Source organism: Humulus lupulus, chromosome X (assembly GCF_963169125.1).
Source record: "Humulus lupulus chromosome X, drHumLupu1.1, whole genome shotgun sequence".
NCBI classification, from domain to species: domain Eukaryota; kingdom Viridiplantae; phylum Streptophyta; class Magnoliopsida; order Rosales; family Cannabaceae; genus Humulus; species Humulus lupulus.
The window spans coordinates 136,113,829-136,136,691 of NC_084802.1; positions in this window are offsets into that span (position 1 = coordinate 136,113,829).

Consider the following 22,863-nt stretch of genomic DNA (forward strand, 5'->3'; position numbering starts at 1 on the left):
ATAAAGCTCTGCATACTGAGCCACAATATAAGTCATCTTCACAGGTAAGAAGTGGGCGGACTTGGTATACCTGTCCACAATCACCCACACTGAGTCATGCTGACCCACGGTCTTCGGCAATCCAACCACAAAGTCCATGGAAATATCTTCCCATTTCCACTCGGGAATCCCTAGAGGCTGTAATAATCCTGCTGGCCTCTGATGTTCAGCCTTAATCTGCTGACAGGTTAAGCATCTAGCCACATAGTCCACCACGTCCCTCTTCATGCCTGACCACCAATACAAAACCTTCAAGTCATGATACATCTTCGTAGAACCTGGGTGTAAGGAGTAGGGAGTGGTATGAGACTCGTCCAGAATCTCTCGCCGAATGTCTGGATCAGTCGGAACACAAATCCGTCCTTTGTACTTCAACAAACCCATCTCAGAAATAGAGAAGTCCTTAGCTGCTCCAGTTAGGACATTCTCTCTACGTTCAACTAACTAGGGGTCCCTTCCTTGTGCTTCCTTAATCCTCTCGAGGAGCGTTGACTGTAGAGTAATGTTGGCTAATCTACCAACCACTAGCTCTATACCTGCTCTGGTCATCTCTCCTGCTAGTCTGTCAGATATCTGCCTCGAACTATACAATTGTCCTGGGCCCCTCCGGCTCAATGCATCAGCCACTACATTAGCCTTCCCAGGATGGTACAGGATATCACAATCGTAATCCTTTACCAGCTCTAGCCACCGCCTCTGGCGCATATTCAAGTCCTTCTGGGTAAAGAAATACTTTAGACTTTTGTGATCAGTGTATATCTCGCATCTTTCTCCATACAGATAGTGTCTCCAAACTTTAAGTGCGAATACCACAGCAGCTAACTCCAGGTCATGTGTGGGATATCTCTGCTCGTAATCCTTTAATTGCCTTGATGCGTACGCTATCACTTTCCCAGCCTGCATCAACACGCATCCCAGACCCTGTCTAGAAGCGTCACGGTAGACCACAAACTTCTCATCGTCTGTTGGCAGGCTCAGCACTGGTGCAATAATCAACCACCGCTTCAATCTTTAAAGCTATTCTCACATCGATCTATCCACACATACTTGGTCTTCTTCCTTGTCAATTCTGTCAATGGAGTAGCAATCCTAGAGAACCCCTCTACAAACCGCCGGTAGTAACCTGCTAGTCCAAGGAAACTTCTAACTTCAGGAACATTGCTGGGTCTAGGCCAATCTCTTACTGCTTCCGTCTTGCTTGGGTCGACCAGTAACCCATCCTTACTGATAATATGGCCTAGAAATGAAACTTGCGATAACCAGAACTCGCATTTGCTAAACTTAGCATATAACTTATGCTCTCTTAACCGCTGCAACACCAGGCGTAGATGATGCTCATGCTCTGCCTCTGACTGGGAGTATACTAGGATATCATCAATAAATACAATTACAAACTTATCCAGATAGTCCTTGAAAATTCTGTTCATCAGATCCATAAATGTTGCTGGGGCATTGGTTAATCCAAAGGACATAACCAGAAATTCATAATGCCCATACCGTGTCCGAAATGCAGTCTTTGGTATGTCCTCTTCTTTGATTCTCAACTGATAGTAGCCTGATTGGAGATCAATCTTCGAAAACATTGTACTCCCTTGAAGCTGATCAAATAAATCATCGATCCTAGGCAATGGATACTTGTTCTTGATGGTCAACTTATTCAACTCCCTGTAATCGATGCACATCCTGAGCGATCCATCCTTTTTCTTAACAAATAAAATTGGAGCACCCCATGGCGACAAACTCGGTCTGACAAACCCCAAATCCAGTAGTTCCTGCAGCTGAATCTTCAATTCCTTTAAATCTGCCGGAGCCATTCTGTAAGGTGCCTTGGATACTGGCTCTGCTCCCGGAGCCAACTCTATGACGAACTCATTCTCCCGCTGTGGCGGTAATCCCGACAGATCTGCTGGAAACAAGTCTGGAAACTCACAGACCACCCTGGTTTCAGTCGGTCCCATTACCGCAACCTTGGAGGAATCTACTATACTCGCTAGGAATACTATGCAACCCTCCTGCATCAGGTCCCTAGCCTTTAGTGCTGAGATCATAGGCACCCGCAGTCCATTCACCGTTCCCACGAACACAAAGGGTGCCTCGCCCTCCGGTTCAAAGGTCACCATTCGTCGCCTACAATCAATGGTTGCTCCATACCGCGTCAACCAATCCATCCCTAGTATTATATCAAAATCGTCCATATCTAGTTCAATCAGGTCAACAAACAATTCTCTACCGTCTACTACTACTGGTAAGGTTCTAACCCACCTCCTAGAGACTACCAGTTCTCCTGTAGGCAATATAGTCTGAAAACCCCTAGCATACAAAATACTAGGTCTACAAAGCTGATCAATCACCCTAGCAGAAACAAATGAGTGCGTAGCACCAGAATCAATCAATGCTATAAACAAGGATCCAATGCTAAAAATCTGATCTGTGACCACTGAGGGACTGGCCTCTGCCTCAGTCTGAGTCAAGGTGAAAACCCTAGCAGGAGTGAGGCTGTCTCCCTACCTTGGCTCCTCATTCTTAGCCTGCGGGAAATATTTCTTCAAGTGACTGGTGCTCCCACAAACAAAGCATGCCCTGGTCCGGCACTCGCCCTGATGGCGTCGCCTGCATCGAGGACACATCGGAAGGCTTCTCCAGCTGTCATTTCCGCCCTGGCGGCCACCCACAGAACCGCGAACCCTCCTGTCAGAACCATAAGGAGCAAATGAGTCTGGTACTCTCCTCTTCTGCTCACTGGGGCCGCCGCCCCAACTAGGCCCAGAAGAAGAAGGCACTACCCTCCGGGTATCGCGCCTAGCAGCGCTATCTTTCCAGATCTGATCCTCAGCCCTGTCAGCAATGAGGGCTTTGTCTACCACTTGCGCATAAGTAGTCTCTGGAGTCATTGTAATACTCACGTCACGGGCGATCATTACGTTCAATCCCCGTATAAACCTGTCCCTTCTGGCCGCATCAGTCGGCACAAGCTCTGGCGCAAACTTCGCCAATCTGTCGAATACCAGGGCGTACTCAGTGACGGATAACCTACACTGAGTCAGGTTGTTGAACTCATCCACCTTCGCAGCTCGAACGGCTACGCTGTAGTATTTCTCGTTAAAAATGCTCTTGAATTCCTCCCAAGTCATAGTTGTAGTATCCCTTCGTTGCCTTACAATATCCCACCATATTCGTGCATCATTTCTAAGCATATAACTGGCACAATCAACCCTATCCCTTCCTTCAACCCTCATGAAGTCCAGGATCACAGACATTGTACTCATCCACTGCTCAGCCTGCAGTGGGTCTGCTCCACCCTCAAAGGTAGGAGGTTGCTGTTTTCTAAATCTTTCATACAGGGGTTCCAACCTGTTCCCAGTCACAGGTTGAACCGGAGCTGGTACCACACTCGGCGGTGGTGATAACCCAGTGGCTGGTGGAGGAGTTGGTTGCCTCAACTGACTAAGCTCTTCCTCTGTTTTCTTCAACCTAGCTTCCATCTCGGCTAAAATCTGCTGCCAGTTCTGAGGAGCAGGTGGAGGGTCCTGCCCCTGGTTGTCATCCTCGGCCTGAATGTCGCGGGGTCTCGATGATTTTCGAGGCATTAGAACTAAATGCCTGCAATCAGTGACACCGCTCATTAGGCATGATAACAAGGTCCAATTTCCACCTCTCAATCTCGACAACAACCATGATCAATCGACCAAAATGACATACAAATATCATACAGCATACAACAGGCCTTGCCCTGGCATCATGCATATGTTATTTCAATCATCATGCTCATAACAATCTAAGCAGGCACACAAAGCATTAAACACATATTCATGAATATATCAATCGACCATACCAATCAACCCTGAGTCGAGCTTTTCAATGGCAGCATGCGTACATGTTCGGTCAATCTCCAGAACTAATAAACCTTGGCTCGCTCTGATACCAAGTTGTGATGCCCCACATCACTATGGCTGCTTTATGGAATGACGACTGGCCCTACAAACCACGACAAGTCTTTCCAGCGTGCTTTGTCCTCACTCGCACACTTCCTGGGAAAACTTCCCAGGAGGTCACCCATCCCTAGATTACTCCAGGCCAAGCACGCTTAACCATGGAGTTCTCAAGTGATGGGCTACCGAAAAGAAGATGCACCTTCCTGATATAGGTAGTACCCATCAATCCATTTAAGCCCTCTTCAACTGTGTAGTCCCATACCTACACAGTCTTAGAATCATTACACTTGACCTTCCCCAGGCGATGTGGGATTGCACAGCTTACCCGGTCTTTCCCCTTATGGATCACGGGATTCTGACTGTCACACTGTGCGCCAATATAAACTTCGGCACTCTTAGGCCATTGGTTTAATATTCCCATGGCATAATACCAACTTTCGTAAAGCATACGAGAACAGGGATCCTTAGTCCCATTACAAACTCACAACCGGGTGCAGTTCTCTTACCTTTAATTTCCAAGTGTTCTGATTACGAGAGATGCCCCTTGAGCATGATCCATTTCCCGAGCCCTAGCTTTTACCTAGTCATAACCAAGATAAGGGATTCCATTAATAATTGTATAAAGGTTTCTGGACAAAGTTCTAACCTCCAGGACATCGAATTCCACCAAACTCGGTAGTGAGATCGATCTCGAGCACCCTAGGTTTAGTTCCCGAGCTTAAAAACTCCAAAAGGCCATAAATGCCCTTAAGAGCCGCGGCCCAATCTCCCTATGTCGCGGCTTACCCCCAACCAGAGGCCCAGCCTCGCCCAAAAACAGACAGGGTCCACGACTTAGCCTTTCCCATGCCGCGGCCCGCCCCTCTTCCCCAGCACCTATCTCCTTCAGAGGGCCGCGACACACCAAGAACTAAGCCGCGGCCCGACCCCTTCGAACCCAGAAAATCCACCATTTTTAACACGCAAACCTCACTCAAATCCACCCATAACCATCCTAATGATACAATCCAATTATCACAAACATTCTAACATGATTTCAGCAACATAACCCAGCAGAAACCTAATCTAGAAAGTAATCAAAACAACATTTTAATCTTTGAAACCCACAAGCTCAAGAACACCAAAACCTGTCAGGAAAACCCAAAATTCAAACACTATACCACAAATTGAAGCTTGCCTTCACTGAAGAACCAATCCTCCAAACAATTACTGAGCTAACTCCCAAGTCTTCTGCCTTAATTCAACCTTTAATGCCAAAAACACATAAACACTTAGAACTCAGCCATATCCACAGAATTTAACTACCAAATATAAAACTCAAAACTTACCTTAACTCTTGATTAGATCCTTTAGCTAACCCTGAGCTAATCTCCAAAGTCCCAGCTCAATTTCTTTCAGTTTCCAGCCAATCTCTTCTTAGTTCCTTGTTGTTTCCCTTAAGTGAGAGAGAGAAGAGAGAAAAGGGTCGGTTATGACATCTTCCACTGTTTTCTTGAATTTGTCTATTCTATCCTTAATCAATTAAGTCAATCCTGAGGCTCGGGGTACCAAAAGCGTTCCCGAGGGCAAAATGGTAAAATTCCCCAGTATTCCCACCTAAGCTTCCTAACCTCAAATATATCTCCAATTATTTATTTCCATAACCCGATAACCCAAATAACCATCTAATACCCGAAATATCCCTTGACTTGCCCCAAGTCAAGTATTAGGTCCCGTTGTGACTTTCCCGCTAACTAGCTCCCTAGGATCGCCTCAATTCGCATGCTACAGATATACCCACATAATAATGTGGTCCTCACAATTACAACATATAATCACATTTATGCCCTCAACGGGCTAAAATTATAAATATACCCCTTTAAGCTAAACGGAGCCTACATGCATACTAATACTCGTAGACATGCATTTCATATATTTTCATATAATCATACAAGCATGCTTATCACATAATAATGCATTAAACTATTTTAATTCACACATAAACCAATCTTGCCCTCCCGACACACTAATCAAGGCGCTTAAGCCTTATTAGTGATTTTGGGTCGTTACATAGGGTGTCACCATTTTAAACACATAGTGTAACGATCCTGGATTAGTAGGGCGTTACACTAGGAATAGAGATTTTTGACAAAAAATCTTCATTTGTGTCAAACCTTGTAATATTTGTGGTACACATAAAATCATAGTCTTGTAATTTTATGTTTGAAGGTTATTCTTCAAGAAAGGTCTACTCAACACATGCTTATTTGTGTTTATGTACTTTACAATTATATTCCATTAGAGTTTAGATTACTTTTGTTTATGTACTTTACAATTAACCCCCGACAATCTAATAACCCTACGCCTCCTCTGTTTCTCTCTCACACTCAGTAACTCTCTCTTGCTCTATCTTTCTCTCTGAGCTACTATCTCGTTCAATCTTTCTTTCTTTCTCTCTGTTTGTTGTAGGTGTGTAACAAGGTGATGGGGGCCCGCGGCTTGGGTTGTGTGATAGGGAGGCTCGACCCATGGTCTACGGTGTGGCTTGCTCATGGTTGCAACGGTGCTTGCGGCGGTGGGTCTACGACGTGGGTGCGATGGCGCTTAAGCTCACGTTCTCCGAGTAATATATATATGCTCTTTTGGTGGCTGACCTTGCCATTTTTGGTGGACGCAGTCTTCGTATGAGGGTATTAATCATTTTACAGTGTTTAATTTTCATATGTTGTTTACCACATTTTATGTTTGTTCTTGAATCTAGGTATATCTTCTTTTTGAATCTTGTTACTATCTGTGGATTTCTTGAATCTGAGTATTGTATATTAATGCAATCTTTGATTGGATCGGTGCTAAACCCTCTCCATTATATATTAATGCTTCCGTAAAATTTAAATATTCATTATATATATTGAAGTATTATGCGTTGATGATGTTGTGATGATATGTGTATGAGTGTATATAATCTGCATATGGGGTACACAGAAAATAGCATATGTATGGTCTAAACTACTCTTTCAATGTTTTCTTGGTTCACATTTTCAATCTTATACACAATTAGGTTTTTTAATCTTATATTAAAGATTTGTTTGACATTGCTGATTGTATTGTGAATTACTGGATGCTTGGGCTTTTGTATTTTGTTAAACTACCGGCCGTGAATTAGGGAATTGCTTGATTTTTAGTTGTCATGTTGTGCGATTATTAAGGAAAAACAAAAAACTATAATCAGTTTTAAGTATATAATTATTTTATTGAATTGACTACAATGAAGGTCTCCTAATTTATCTTACTGTACTTTAAGATTATGATTTCTTATGCTTAAAGAAATGCATTTCAATCTATATCTTAAGGCATTAATTTATGGTGTTTGTTATGAATTTTATGAGACATAATATTTTTTAATTTTTGGTAAATCTGATTTTTTTTTAATTTGTAAATTTAATTTTTTTTTTCTGGGTTTGGCATTGATAGAGAGCAGTTCACGTTTTCTTTCAAGTTTGGCTCTCATCTTTCTAATCCTCATTCACTGGTATAGAATTGAAAGAGAATTATGTAACTCTTTTTTCTGGACTTTTCTTTGAACTTTCTTTTTTTCATGTACAAACCTTGTTGTTTCTTTTTCATAGTTTAGTTAACAAGAGAGTAAATAAAAGGTTGTGTTTTTTATGATTCATGTTTCATATATTTCAGGTTCAGTGATTTTCTAGTCTTCGATTTTATTTTATAATTAATTTATTTGTTAGGTATATTTCTGATCTTATTTCATGAAAATCCCTAAAACTGAAGGGTGGTTGATGATGATTTTTATTTGCTGAGACTTTTTCCTTTTACGGTTGTCTATGTTGTGTGGTGAATCTGATTATTGATCTTATTTTGTTATTGACTTTAGTTTTCTTGAATCTATGAAGTTATTTCAAATTAATTTTTCTATTTTTGAGTATGTTTTAAATCTAATATATTATGCTCTGTTTTTTGTGCTATTTTTGCTCTCCAAATGTTCTAGTTATTCACAATCATATGAGTAAACTGGTATTTTACAAAAATAAAATATATATACAATCAGCTCTCTTCTGTATTTTTCATTATGCATAACGTCTTGAACTTAGCCAACTTGAAGGGAAAATAGGGTCTACTATTAGAACTCTATATTTCATCATTAAGCTCAAGGAAACAGGTATGAATTTCTTGATTGCCTTTTCCATATTTAAAAAAGTTTCATTTTTTTTTAATTAAAACTTACAGGTATATTTTATCTTACAATGTCTAATTGGTCTACTCAACGTTTACTTGTCATTTTTAGTTATTCGATGGTTTGGTTGTAACGCCCTACTTCCTTAGAGTCGTTAATAAGTGAGTTTAAAATGTGCAATTAACTCGCTAAATGAGATTTTAAAACATAAGTGTGATTAAACAAAGGTCAAGGCTGTAATCTTTGAAAATACCCTATTTCATTGAAAATTTCAAGTGCCTAACATTTGGGATCCCAAAATACCATTTAGAAAATACTTACATCTCAAAATAGGTTTACAGATAATTAACCATCAAAATCACAGTTTAATACAGCCATTTCTCATAAATGCCCCAACCAAAGAAGTCGGGCAGGCCAAACATGTACGCACCGCCTCACGCTCTCCGTACTCATGGCTGGTTGACTTTTTCTTTGCCTTTACCTGCAACACAGAGCACCCATGAGCAGAAGCCCAGCAAGAAAACTCACACAGCACATAACATATGCATATTATATAATCATTATATCAGATAATCCACAAATAAACAGATAGTTCGTCAGACTAAATATATACGGCCATGCCGTCCCAGAGGTGTTACCAAAGTCTGGGATCTCGGTCCTCACCGTAAGGATATCCCATGTATCCATTGGGGTCTCACCCTAATATAACGCACTCTACATGCCAAATGTTACTCACGGCCCCACTGCCATTCTCGGCCCTCTGCCGTTCTAGGCTCCTTGCCGTTCCCGGCTCCTTGTCGTTCTCGGCTCCTATGCCGTTCATTCAACCATAATCCCATATAGCATAATTAAATAATATTCAAACATATAACAGTTCAATCAAGGGCTATGCCCTAACATGTAATTCAATCTAGGGTCGTGCCCTGCAACAACATTATGGGCCCATGCCCTGCTATACGGGTACTACAGTTTTTTTACTTGTATCCCGAGCTTCTCAATGCACCAAAGTCATGAGCACGGTCCTCTAACCCGAGCCTCTCTGGAAACCTAGTCACAACACATATAAAACACTCTTTAATACTAACTATTCCAAAACCGTTTCCCGGGACAAATCCCGTACTCTCGGGACCTCCAATTTCCCAAAACTATGTAATGGAAACATCCCCCGAGCCCCCGGGGCGCCAGCCTAAACTGCAAAATTTCCCTGCCCAGAAAATAGCCTAGCGCCGCGGCACTACCCTTTGAGGTCCGCGGCATCCAGAAACTTCCATGCTCCTGATGCAACCTTGCGTCGCGACGCCAAAGAACAGGGCTGCGACGCCCCTACGCGAACCCAGAATTTTGGGTTTTCCTCTGCATTTTTGCCGAGCCAAAACACTTCCAATTCAACCCAAACACATACCTAAACCCCAAAACCAATTTAGAACCACAAATGAATCATCTAACAACCTATAAACACCAACAACAAGCTCAATTACACAATCACCCTCATAATCCACACTTTGATTTCAAATTTCAGAAACTTAAACCAAAGCTTTTAAAACTCAAAACCAAGACTTGAAAAATGTAAACCATGCTTCCAAATTCTTAAACCACACCAGAAACGAAAATTCAAAGATGCTTAGAACTCTTACCTCAATCAGTAGTTCAGCTTTGAACTCTCTCCAATTCCAGCTTCAAGTCAATCCCTCTTGATTACCAAGTTGAATTCCCATGCAAACCAGCCACAACTCTCTTTCAATTTTCATGCTCACTTTCTAAAAATCAAGCTTAAAACTTAAACAAAATAGGGGATAAATTCTTACTTCTTAATAATCCTTGGCCTGAGTTTGATTTTCCACCCTTAAGCTCTTCACTAGCCTCAAAGAACTCAGCTCACTTCCTCTTCCACTTTTCCTTCTAGGTTCTTAGGTTTCTTTTTCTTTCTTAGTTCCTCTAGCCATCCAAAGCTTAACCTTAGTCACATTACGCATAAAGTATCGCGAATGCTCATTTCCCTCAGCTGAAGGTTTCTATATCCTACCAAAAGACCATTTTACCCCTCCATGTAATTCATTTCCTAACTAAACCTCAAGGGCATTTTTGACATTTCACCTTCCTTACAAATCTACCATTTTCTCATCTAAAATTGTTACCCTCGATATCTACCAATGATCACTCAAGTTACTCAATTACCATTAACCATTAACTCACAAACTCAAATTATAAAATTCCCAAAATACCCCTAGGCTCCTCCCGAGCCGGGTATTTAATCCCGTTGTGACTTTTAAACTAATTAGCTCCCTAGGACCATCTCGGCACGTGCATCACAATTATATCACCACTCATGCGTGGTACTAATCATATTACACAATTATTACATTTATGCCCTCAATGGGCTAAGATTACCAATTTACCCCTAACAAACAAACGGGGCCCACTTGCATATTTATTCCACCTAAACAGGCATTCTAATCACATATACATTAAAACACATATATTAACATGTTAACTCACTTATTGTCCTTCAGGCACGCTAATCAAGGTCCTAAACCTTATTAGCAGATTGGGGGTGTTATAATTATCCCCTCCTTACAGAAATTTCGTCCTCGAAATTACCTGAATAACTCGGGATACCGCTCACGCATATCAGATTCAAGTTCCCACGTCACCTCTTCAACCTTGCTGTTTCTCCACAGCACTTTAACCAAGGCGATGGTCTTGCTCCGCAAGACTTTATCCTTTTTGTCAAGGATCTGAATAGGCTTCTCCTCATACGATAAATCCTGCTCCAGCTCCAAATTCCCATAGCTCAACACATGAGTAGTATCTGGCACGTATTTCTGGAGCATGGATACGTTAAACACGTCATGAACCCCTGATAGAGCTGGAGTCATCGCTAATCTATAAGCTACCTCACCAACTCGTTCTAGAACCTCAAAGGGGCCAACAAACCTGGGGCTTAGTTTTCCCCGAGCACCGAATCGTTTCACTCCTCTCAGAGGCGAAACCTTAAGGAACACATGATCACCGACCTAAAATTCCACGCTCCTGCGTCTCAGGTCTGAATAACTCTTCTGCGACTCTGGGAGGCGAGCATACGAGCTCTAATCTTTTCAATTGCCTCATTGGTCCTCTGAACCATCTCTGGACCTAGATATCTTCTCTCACCTGTCTCATCCCAGTGTATCAGTGATCTGCACCTTCTCCCATACATCATCTCATACGGAGCCACTCCGATAGTCGCCTGATAACTATTGTTGTACGAGAACTCAATCAAAGGGAGATACTTACTCCAAGATCCCCCAAAATTCAACACACCGGCTCGTAACATATCCTCCAGTATCTGAATCGTCCTCTCAGACTGCCCATCTGTCTAAGGATGATAAGCGGTACTAAACCGTAACTTTGTGCCCATTGCCTTCTACAGGCTTTCCCAAAACTTGGAGGTGAAGGTGGGGTCCCTGTCGGATACTATTGACCTCAGAGCCCCATGAAGTCGAACAATTTCCTTCACATATAACTCAGCATACTGCGCCACGGTATAAGTTGTTCTCACAGGTAAAAAGTGGGCGGACTTAGTATACCTATCCACAATCACCCACATCGAGTCATGCAGACCCACGGTCTTAGGTAATCCCACCACAAAGTCCATGGTAGTATCTTCCCATTTCCACTCAGGAATCCCTATAGGCTACAATAATCCTGCTGGCCTCTGATGTTCAGCCTTAATCTGCTGATAAGCTAAGCACCTAGCCACATAGTCTACCACATCCCTCTTCATGCCTGTCCACCAATATAAAACTCTCAAATCTTGGTACATCTTCGTAGTACTTGGATGTATAGAGTAGGGAGTGGTATGAGACTCATCCAGAATCTCTCGTCGAATATCTGAATCGATCGGAACACAAATCTGTCCCTTGTACTTCAATAAGGCCATCTCTGAGATAGAGAAGTCCTCAGTCGTTCCAGCTAGGACATTCTCTCTACGTCCAACTAACTAGGGATCCCTTCCTTGTGCTTCCTTAATCCTCTCAAGGAGCGTGGACTGAAGAGTTATGTTGGCTAACCTACCAACCACAAACTCTATACCTGCTCTGGTTTTCTCCTCAGCTTTTGAGAGGCTTGGTTCTCTCCCATGAGCACAATTCTATCAATTCTCTCTATATCCTTTCCCTTATGATCTAGGCAGTTTATATAGTAATCCCCATAGTCCACATAGGCAGTTGTTATCCTCAAAATTTGAAAATGATGATGTGGCAATAGAAATGGAAAGTGGCATGGAGTAGTTGGGTGATCTGGCTTAGCAGCAGCCCAGTGCATCAGTGAAGAGTTTGGACTGCTTGAGAGGTGGCATGTCCAAGCCAAGTGCACCCGAGGAGAGTACTTGGGCTAGGGTGTGCCCGGTCGGACTTTGGTACGAGGAGCACTCCAAAGGTATGGTCGGACTTTGGTCCGAGGAGTACTCCAAGGTGGAGTGGTCGGACCTTGGTCCGAGGAGAGCCCAAGGGTGGTGGTCGGATCTTGGTCCAAGGAGAGCCCAATGGTGTGGTCAGATCTTGGTCCGAGGAGAGCCCAAGGTGGAGTGGTCGGACCTTGGTCCAAGGAGAGCCCAAGGGTGGTGGTCGGATCTTGGTCCGAAGAGAGGAGAGTGCCATGTTAGAGGAGAGATATGGCATGTTAGAGGAGAGATATGGCATGCTAGAGGAGAGTGCCATGTTAGACGAGAAACATGGCATGCTAGAGGAGAGTGCCATGTTAGAGGAGAGATATGGCATGCTAGAGGAGAGTGCCATGTTAGGCGAGAGGAGTGCATGTCCTACCAGCATGCACATGTCCTACCAGCAAGTGTATGTCCTACCAGCACTTGCATATGTCCAGCATGCATGTGTCCGACCAGCACTTGCATGAGTGGTCGGTAGGAGATATGGGTCGACCAGATAGAGGAGGAATAAGTCAAGATTCCCAGAAACTGCTTCAACAAGAACCAGTCTTGGCATGCGCGAGAATCTCTCATTCTTCCCACAAATTGGGGGTTTTGTTACATTTTGAATGTTTTTTGTAATTTAAATGTAATAAATATAATAAAATATCCCGATTCTAGGGGATATCAGATGTATGATCCTAAGCCTATAAATATATGGTTTATGGGATCAGAAAGGGGTTCCGCTTCTTTTGGAGACTTTTGGGAAATTTTGGGTCTGAGTATCATAACGAATTCTTTTATTCTTGTAATCTGTACTGAAGAAACTCAGTTGGCTCAGTTCATCTGATCTTGAGTACAGATCTATAATCACAACTCTAAGTGGATTAGGCTATTACCAACATATTGGGGATGAACCACTATAAAAATTGCGTGTGTTATTTACTTTCTGTTCAAAAACCATCTGTGTCGTTTTATTTCTCTTGGAGGTTTGTCGTTTTTGACGTTCTCACATCGTTGGCCAAAAACGCGGTCAACAGCAGTACATTTGCTTAAGTTTGTATTTTTAAATCACAAATGATGGACTGGAAATATAATATCTTAGCTTCTCTGTAAATGATATGTCAGGCTTTACATGATGGTCATGATATGTACTTTATGCTACAAGTTGATGGATATTTCCTTGAAAAAAGTTTCTTTATTTCCATTTGTCTGTTTCTGTTTTTAATTTGGAAACTTGCATATCTTTATTATTTTCATGATTTAGTTGAAGTTATGATTTGAGATTTATAAGTCTCTCTCTTTTTTTTAGAGATTTTGTTAAGGATTGAAAGAGTTATTGTTTTAAAGTTTAGTGAGTGTCTCACATGATTTGTTCTAAATTTTCTTTCTCACCCTGTAAATCGCTTTCTAAACTATAGGTTATTTGCTCCAAGTTTTTAGTATCAATTACTGTGTGTTGGCTTAAAGCTTATTCTATCCTTTTTTAAGCCTTTAATTGGTATTTATAAGAGATTGAGAGAACACCCTTATGTTTTTATGGATATCCAATCACTTCCATGTCTTCTTGAGTGTTTTACTCTTCCGTGTAAAGCATTTTTCCTTACTTGGGTATGGTTTTTCTGTGGTGAAGTCAGAATAAAAGACATCCATTTGTTGCTCTGATGTTTCAAATTGGTGAAGATGCTCTGTATCATTATGTAAGTTACTCACTAGCTACTGTAGAGTAATTTTATAATAATGTAGTTGTTTCTCTACCTCATATTTATCTATTCTCTCTTTTATCTTCCTCTCTTTTAATGATTCCAATCTAGTTATATTTGTTTTAGATATGAAATTATTATTATTTTTTTCCATTGCTATGGGTCTTTTTCAGTATGACTCTATTTATTAAACATGATTTCTGATGTTATTCTAATTTAGTTCAAGCATATTTCTTTTATTGCCCTGAATATTGACATTGCACATCATCTATTTGCAAAAATGTTTTAATGATAAAGTTAGTGTAACCTTATAGTTTGCTTCTATGCACGTGGTTGTTTGATCAAACTAGAATTGGGTTAATGTGAGGTGTTAAAAATGACATACATATATAATTCTTAGTAAGGAAAATCTTATTTACATGTTTTTTTTTCGTGTCTTTTTTTTAATCAATGATTCAAAATTGTGTTGTGAGTTATTGCTTCAAATTTTGTGAGGTGAGTTAAGATCTGTTCAATTTAACTCTTTTATATGCATGGACAATGGTTAAAATTTTCTTTTCTGGTTTCGGTCTTCCTTGTTTCTGTATTTTGTTTAAGTACACCAAATTATTGAATATTTCTTAGAGTTTAGTTCTGCAGGGTTTCGTTTATATTGCAGCAGTTTATAATAAGTTATGTTGTTCATTTAATTAATAATAGAAATTTAATGAAAGACTTAGCCTTTATGTTGCCTATATTTATTGAGTGAAGGACAAATTATGTTGTTTTTTTATTGTTGAAAGTATTGTGATTGGGTTAATGAAATATATGACAGTGGTTGACTTAGTATTTTGACTTGATACTAGATTGAACATTGGCATTTTTATTATCTTCCTATGGCATAATTAGTGCATTGATTATCTTGTTTAGAGTAGTCTTTTTGGTACTGTAAAATAAGAAAAATTGAATTTCCTTTTTTGTTTTCAAGTGTCTTTAGTTTTGCATTTTCTTGTAATTTTCATGTCTCTGTGAAGCAAGTACCCATCCTTCTCCCTCTCTATGTAGTTTTCAGTAGAGGGATTTCTCAAATTTTTTTGTGTCCAAGCTGACTCTATTTTCTCATTCTTATTTTCTTAGACATTCAGATTTCAAATGTTTATGAGTTTTATTGAATTAAGTAATTAAATGTCATGGTAAATATAATATTCTGTGATATGGATATTGTTGATTAGTACCTACTAGCTAGAGAAGCTCTCTATTTATTTGTTTAATGATAACTGTGTTTAAACTTAAGATACATTTGTACATGAGAATGGCCTCAAAATCAAATCAATATAGGAATTGAAATGCTATGATTTTTTCACCAAATTAGAGTGTTGGAATGATTTTCTTCCTGAATTGGTCTTACTGCAAGATTATTAGGCTCAATTACTTCCTGGTGTCTTTTTATTCATTTTCTGTAGATTATTACCAAAAGTTTACACAAAACGAGACATTTTTTTCTCTATTTATATATATATTTAAAAATGTAGTTGCATCTGTGAATCTGTTCGATATTTGTGTAATAACCTCTTGCTTTCTTTCTCTCTCTGTTTTTGTGAGTTATTGTGTGACAGCTTGTACTTTTGGGCTCCAAAAGGATATCTGATTCAATTTTATTATCATTTGGTTTGTGTTTTATCTTGATGCCATTTCGTTTTAAGAGTCTCATGATAATTATCATGCAATCAAGAGAAACCATCCATGACAATTGTTGATTCATTTTTTTTGGTAGTTCTATTTGTTCTATTTTACAGTTCACTATCAGGTATGAGTTTGAGTATTAATCATTTAATTTCTTATGTAGTTGAGCAAGTCGATGTCACAATGGAAACAAGAGCATAATGTACTCTTTTAGTTTACTATTAACTTTAAGTTGAAACATTAATTATTTAAATTCTGTTGTAGCTAAGCAAATGGACTCACAACAAAGACAAGTGCACAAAGGATGATGAATTGAAGAATGGAACAAGTTTCATGCATGGTTTACTTTTATGTATCTTGTAATATTTCTGTTTTTCATTTTTGAAGTAAAAAATGTTCAAGATTATATAAACTTTATTATGTTATGCTTTCAAACTTAAGTTAGAACTAAGATCTCATGAAGTAGACACATTCATGGTTTGAATTAGTTATTGTTTAATGTAATACTTATGGTTTATCAATCTATTGAGAATTACATTTTATGACTAATTTTGATTTTTTTTCTCAAAATACAATAATGAAAATCTTTTAATTAAAAAAAAAAGCCTTACAAGTATAGTTATCAAAATAAATTTAAAATATATTATCCACACAAAAGTAACAAAATTTTATTACTAGAATTTTAATATGTTATGATTTAGAAACATATTATAAGCGTAACAAATCTTTATGATTTATATAATATAACAAACTAACAACGTTATCAAAATAATCAAATGTAACAGTTCAAAAGTGTTATGCAAAAAGTATAAGATTAAATGTCAAATTTATAACCAAATACTCTAACTAAATGTTATTATTTTAATATTATAGCAACTAAAAATGTGTTATTGAATAGTTTAAGATAACATCAAACATAACATTCAAATATTGTTAATAACAGGAGCTATGTTAGCGTTTTCAGAAGTGTTATCAATACTCCCGGTTAGCAGTTTTTAAGTGTTATGTATAATGTTTTTTCTTGTAGTGAAAGCTTAATTTTTCCAATCTCAGGTTATAAGCCCCCCAAGTAACCAGAATGTTGAAACTTTCTTGGTAGCTTTTACAAAACTAGAACACGAACTCATATTATCTTAAAGATTATTTAATAATCCACCTATTATTTAATAAAATGGCTTTTACAAATAATCCTTAAATTGATGGTGATGATACTGATAATATTTTTTCAAATGTAGGGCGTTCCAGGTCCGTGGGACTACTTCCCCATTCAGTCGAGCTATCTTGAAAGTTCCTTCTTGCAAAACCTCAACGACCTGATATGGTCCCTCCCAATTTAGGCCTAAAACACCATCCTTGGGATCTTTATTTGCTAGAAATACCCTTCGGAGAACCAGGTCACCCAATCCAAATCTACGCGTCTTAACTTTAGAATTAAAATAGCAGGTGATTTTTTGTTGATAATGGGCGAGTTGTAACTATGACTTTTCTCGTTTTTCTTCAATCACATCGAGGGATACATTAAGTAGTCCCCCATTCTGCTCTTGGTTGAATGTCCTTTGCCTATGAGTGGCTACCATGGCTTCGACTAGATGGACGTCCTCGCTTCCAAATGTTAAGGAAAAAAGAGTATGTTCCATGGAGGTTATGTGAGAAGTTCGGTATGCCCAAAGTACTTGCGGGAGCTGTTCAGACCATAATCCTTTGGCTTTGTCTAAACTTTTCTTCAGGCTCACCTTTTGGATTTTGTTCATAGCCTCGACCTGTCCATTGGCATGCGGATATGCTACTGAGGAGAAACTCTTAATAATGTCGTATTTTTCACAGAAGTCAGTGAAGAGATCACTGTCGAATTGTGTCCCATTGTCTGACACGATCTTTTTAGGAAGCCCAGATCGACATATAATACTCTTCACCATGAAGTCTAGGATTCTCTTTGAAGTGATGGTTGCCAGAGGTTCAGTTTCTACCCACTTCATGAAAGAGTCAATCGCCACCACCGCTTAATGAACTCCTCCCTTTCCCATAGGTAGGGACCCTATTAGGTTGATTCCCCATACCAAGAATGGCCACGGGGATGAGATCATCGTTAGCTCAACTGGAATAGCTTGGGGCAAATATGGAAAAACGTTGGCATTTTTCGCACTTCTGGACATACGAGATTGAATCTTTTGTTAGACTGGGCAAAAAATAGCCCTACCTCAGTATTTTCAGTGCTAGGTTTTCCCCCCAGCATGATCTCCGCAATAGCCTTCGTGCACTTCTTACAAAATGGTTTTAGCTTCGTCAGGCAGAACACATCGTAGGAGAGGCAATGAATGACCATGTCGGTACAATGTCCCAACCACTATCACATACCTCAGAGCTTGATATATTATTTTTCTTGCATCCTTTTATCCTCAGGTAGCATTCCTGTTGTGACGTATTCCATTATGGGAGTCATCCAGGTGAGTCTTGTGTCGATCATTTTGACTTCTACCATTTCTATTACACTCGGATTCTCCAGGAACTACACTGGCACTACATTCAATGTCTCAACTTCTTTGGTGGTGGAAGCCTTGCCAAAGAGTCAACATTAGAGTTTTGCTCACGAGGTATCTATTTAACAGTACTGTACTCAAATTCGGATAGCTCTCCCTTCACCTTAGCCAGGTAGGCCGCCATCTTGGTACCTCGACCTTGATATTCTCCCAATACCTGATTAATCATGAGCTGAGAACCACTATAGTATTGGATGACTTTTTCCTTGAGCTCCCTTGCCACTCTCAGCCCAGCTAGTAAAGCCTCATCTTCGGATTCATTGTTGGATGCTTCAAATCTGAATCTCAGAGTTGTATGGAATCGATGCCCTTCTGGGGAGATTAAGATGATCCCTGCTCCCGATCCATTCTCGTTCGATGATCCATCCACGAAGATTTTCCATAATTCTTGCACCGGTTCCTTCAAGAGCTCCTCTTGAAATCCAGTGCATTCAGCCACAAAATCAGCAAGGACCTGACTTTTGATTGAGGTCCATGGCATGTACAGTATCTCAAACTGGCTAAGTTTGATTGCCTTTTTTAACAGACGTCCCGACGTTTCAGGTTTTTACAACACCTCCCTTAAAGGTTGGTCGGTCATGACGTCGATTGAATGGGCCAGAAAATATGGTCGGAGCTTCCTTGAGGCCAATGTCAGACAGAATGTCAGCTTCTCTATTAGAGGGTATCATGACTCAGCTCTGAGAAGTCTCTTGCTTATATATTATACTGGCTTTTGAGCACGGTCTTCTTCTCGGAGTAACATGGCACTAACTGCATTTTCTATCACAGCTAAATAAAGGAACAGAGGTTCTCTAGACATCGGCTTAGATAACACTGGGGGCTCGACCAGGTGCATTTTTAGGTCGAGTAATCCTTGTTCGCTTTCCTCAGTCCATTCAAATTTCTTGTTTCCCCTGAGCAATTTCTAAAATTGTAGGCACTTGTCAGTAGATTTTGAAATAAAACGATTCAAAGTTGCCACCTTTCCAGTCAGGCTTTGAAATTTTTTACGCAACCTGGGAGAGGGCATTTCTACCAACGACCTGATTTTCTGAGGATTTGCCTCTATTCCCCTTGTGTTGACTATGAAACCAAGAAATTTTCCTGACGCCACTCCGAACGTACACTTCTAAGGATTCAGCTTCATGTCATACCTACTTAAGATTTCAAAACATTATTTCAGATCGGATACATGGTTATTGGCAGTCTTGGATTTGACAAGCATATCATCGATGTACACTTCCATATATCTCCCTATCTGATTAGCAAACATTCTGTAAACGAAGCGTTGATATGTAGCTCCGGCATTCTTCAGCCCGAAGGGCATGACTTTAACAATATACATTATTTGGGGTCATGAAGCTAGTATGTTCCTGGTCCGTAGGATTCATCGCGATCTGGTTATATCTGGAATACGCATCCATGAAGGACATGAGCTCGTGACCTGCTGTGGCATCTACCAATTGATCAATCCTTTGTAGTAGAAATCAATCCTTGTGACAACCTTTGTTCAGGTTGGAGAAGTCGATGTAGGTTCTCCATTTCCCGTGTGGCTGTGGGACCAGCACGGGATTAGCAACCCAGATCGGGTATTTTGCTTCACGAATAAACCCGCACTTTAATAGTCGAGCTACTTCTTCCTCAAGAGCTTTAGCTTGGAGTGTTCCCAATCATCTCCATTTTTGGGATTTTGCAGGCACATTCTTGTCCAAATTTAGAGTGTGCATGATTGCACTTGGGCTTATTCCCACCATGTCTTCATGTGACGAGGCGAAAACGGCCAGATTCTCTCGTAAGAAATTGATCAGCTCTTTCTTCCTTTTATCATTTAGATTCTTCCCAATCTTTACAACTCTTGAAGCTTCATTGGGGTCAATGTTTACCTCCTTGAGCTCTTCTATAGCCTGGAGTTCTGACCTGTCTTCACCTATCCGTGGGTCAATGTCATCGCGCTGGGCATCGTTACTGTCCTATTTTTGCTGAGGTTCTTCCGTCCCACAAGTAACTTGTACTTCCCGAGACTCCTTGCCTGCGTCATTTATGACCATAGATTGCTGCTCGGGTTGTGATTTTTCTTTCATAGAAATGCTATAGCATTCTCTGGTAGAGAGCCGATCACCTCTGACGGTACATATTCCAACAGCTGAGGGGAATTTTATTGTTAGGTGGCGGATAGAGGTTATGGCTTCAAATGCCCTCAACGCATGTCGGTCAAAAATCACATTGTATGTAGCCGGACAGTCAATTACCACGAACTCAAGTAGCTTGGAGACAGTTCGTGAACTTTCTCCGAATGTTACCACTAATTCTATCGTCCTGATGGCTACTGACCCTTCACTAGAAAACCCGAACAGAGTCATTGAGGTTGCCTTCAATTCTGCTACAAACAACCCCATTTTTTACAAGGGTGACCTAAAAAGTAGATTTGTAGAACTCCCGTTATCTACTAATGTCCTCTGGACCCTCCGGTTGGCGAGCTAAACCGTTATGACCAAGGGAATGTCATGTGGGCATTGGACGTGGCTGGCATCCTCTTATGTAAAAATGATTGGTTGTTTCTCCAATCGTTTTTGTTTTGATAACCACTGCTCCAGGATGAACTCCACTCCGTTATGGGATTTCAGTTTGTTAATGTTCCTCTTCTGGTCCCCTCTGCTCATGCCTGCCAAATGAGGTCCTCCCGAAATGGTGGTTATATCTCCCCCTATTATCGGAGGAAGATCGTCCTGATTCGCTTGAGCTTCGGTTTGACTTACTGGTGCTTCGGGGGATGATAGAGGGTTTGGCCCAGCGGGCTGATTATGGACCACCAGATTTCGGGCGTACTGGGCCCTAGGACTCGCTCTAATGAGAGTTTCGATCTCATCCTTCAACTGGCGATAGTCATCAGTGTTATGACTAATATCATTATGAAATCGACAGAACTTTGAATGATCTCTCTTCGCTCTTTGGTTTTTCAATGATTTTGGCTTCTTCCATGGAAGGCAAGTAGAATTTTCGAGGAAGATATGCTCCCTAGTATCTGTGTGGTCAGTATAAGTGGCGTAAACAGGCTTGAATTTCTCCCCAGACTTATTTTTCTTTGTTCCACTCTGGTCGCCCTCACCATTTCCCTTACTTTTGTTACTCCCACTTTGGTTATTCTGGGTAACGGTTTGAGCCGTAGTTGCATCATCCGTTACCACTCCAACAGGCTGGACATGGATCTGGTTGGTTCCTGCGACAGAAGCTCGCACCTCTTCCAGGTTAATCAATCTTTGAGCTTGTGCCAAGAACTCGTCCACACTATTTACTCCTTTTCTCTTTAACTCTTGCCACAGGTCGCCCCCAACAAGGATTCCCGTCCTCATTGCCATGAGCTTGGAGCTGTCATTGGCATCCCTAGCTCATGTAGCGACATTGGCAAATCTACTTAGATATGACTTCAATGTTTCGCCAGGTTGCTGCTTTACATTGGCTAATGAATTAGCCTTAACCCGAGCTGTCTGGGAAGCCCGAAATGCTTTTTTGAAGTCAAGAGAAAACTTTTTCCACGAACTTAAAGAATGCCTCTTGTATTGCTTAAACCACTGCATGGCTGGCCCAATCAGAGTTGAAGGGAATAAAATGCCCCTTAGATCGAGCCCGACAATGTGGGCCATCATCATGGTATTAAACATCCCAAGGTGGTCTAACGGATCTCCATCTCCATCAAACTTTAACAAGTGTGGCATTCTGAAGCCTATCGGATATGTGGTCACTGTAATATTTGGAGCGAAAGGCTCAAGCTCATCCTCTGAGTTGCAATCGTCTTTATCTTTTCCAGATAAAAGCCCTTTCATTTGCTCTTCCACCTGAGCTAACCTCTCGAGGGTTTTGTCTCTAGTCCCTAGGTTACATGGGGAATGTTCAACAGCTCCCATCCTATCATACACGTTTGATGGGTTATTATCCCTCCAAGCTCGAGCTTGGTTTGGTGGGGCATTCCCATTATCGTGTACTATGGAAGGAACTCCCTCTTCCCGAGTATAACTAACATCTTCATTCCAAGCTGGATTTCTTCTCTGCGAATTCAGACGATCACACAAATTAGGTTGTGAATCGTACCAAGGGCTTTGTGCGAAACTCAGCTGATTTCTCATATCGCCCATGGACCTACCACTTCGACGACTTCTGGTCCAATAACTCCTGTTTTCGAAGCTTACAACTCATGGTTGGGGCAAAGGATCTAGGTTTTCAACACATGTCCATGTGACGTAGGTATTGGCAGATGGGACATAGGTATTGGCAGACGTAGGTGTTGTCTCCATAAGCTGGAATGTCCCGTGAAGGACAAGGCGGCATCGAATGTCATATAGGTGATACAGGATGCCTTATTGGCGAGGAAATCCTTCTCCCAACAAGGTGAACTAGAATAGCCCACCTTTGTTCTGCCCCATTATTTATAGCTATCTGCGCC